Raw genomic sequence first — 1,669 nt, 5'->3', positions numbered from 1 at the left:
TGATGCCATCCAGCCATCTCATCCTCTGTCGTCCCCTTCTCCTCCTGCCCTCAATCCCTCCCAGCATCAGAGTCTTTTCCAATGAGTCAACCCTTCGCATGAGGTGGCCAAAGTATTGGAGTTTCAGCTTTAGCATCATTCCTTCCAATGAACAACCAGGCCTGATCTCCTTTAGAATGGACTGGTTGGATCTCCTTAAGGGACTCTCAAGAGTCTTGTCCAACACCACAGTTTAAAAGCATCAATTCTTCAGTGCTCAGCTTTCTTCACAGTCCAACTCTCACATCCATACCTGACCACAGGAAAAACCATAGCCTTGACTAGACGGACCTTTGTTGGCAAAGTAACGTCTCTGCTTTTGAATATGCTATCTAGGCTGGTCATAACTTTCCTTCCAAGGAGTAAGCGTCTTTTAATTTCATGGCTGCAGTCACCATCTGCAGTGATTTGGGAGCCTAAAAAAATAAAGTCTGACACTGTTTCCACTGTTTCCCCATCTATTTCCCATGAAGTGATGGGACCAGATGCCATGATCTTCATTTTCTGAATGTTGAGCTTTAAGCCAACTTTTTCACTTTCCTCTTTCACTTTCACCAAGAGGCTTTTTAGTTCCTCTCACTTTCTGCATATCTGAGGTTATTGATATTTCTCCCAGCAATCTTGATTCCAGCTTGTGTTCTTCCAGCCCAGCGTTTCTCATGATATACTCTGCATATAAGTTAAATAAACAGGGTGACAATACACAGCCTTGATGAACTCCTTTTCCTATTTGGAACCAGTCTGTTGTTCCATGTCCAGTTCTAACTGTTGCTTCCTGAGAGATGCAAATCAAAACCACAATGCGGTATCACCTCACATTGGTCAGAATGGCCAACATCAAAATATCTATAAACAATAAATGCTGAAAAGTGTGTGGAGAAAAGGTAAACCTCCTACACTGTTGGTCGGAATGTAAACTGACACAACCACTATGGAGAACAGTATCAGTTCAGTTCAATTCAGTTCAGTAGCTCAGTCGTGTCTGACTCTTTGTGACCCCATGGACTGCAGCATGCCAGGCTTCTCTGTCCATCACCAACTCCCAGAGCTTGCTCAAACTCATGTTCATTGAGTTGGTGATGCCATCTAACCACCTCATCCTCTGTTGTCCCCTTCTCCTTCCACCTTCAATCTTTCCCAGCATCAGGGTCTTTTCAAATGAGTCAGCTCTTCGCATCAGGTGGCCCATCTATTGGAGTTTCAGCTTCAGCATCAAGTCCCTCCAATGAATATTAAGGACTGATTTCCTTTAGGATGGACTGGTTGGATCTCCTTACAGTCCAGGGGACTCTCAAGAGTATTCTTCAAGACCACAGTTCAAAAGCATCAATTCTTAAGCACTCAGCTTTCTTTATAGTCCAACTCTCACATCCATACATGACTACTGGGAAAACCATAGCTTTGACTAGATGGACCTTTGTTGGCCACAGACAAGAGTACAAAGTTTCTTTAAAAAGCAAAAATATACCTAACAACTGACCCAGCAATCCCGTATCTGGGCATTATACCCATACAAAACCATAATTTGGAAATACACATGCACTCCAAATTCACTGCAGCACTATTTCCAATAGCCAAGACGTGGAAGCAACATAAATGTCCATCAACAGAGGAATGGATAAAGATGTTG

The sequence above is a fragment of the Bison bison genome, unplaced genomic scaffold, assembly GCF_000754665.1.
Source record: "Bison bison bison isolate TAMUID 2011002044 unplaced genomic scaffold, Bison_UMD1.0 scf7180017864325, whole genome shotgun sequence".
Taxonomy (NCBI): Eukaryota; Metazoa; Chordata; class Mammalia; order Artiodactyla; family Bovidae; genus Bison; species Bison bison.
This window is presented reverse-complemented; position numbering follows the sequence as displayed.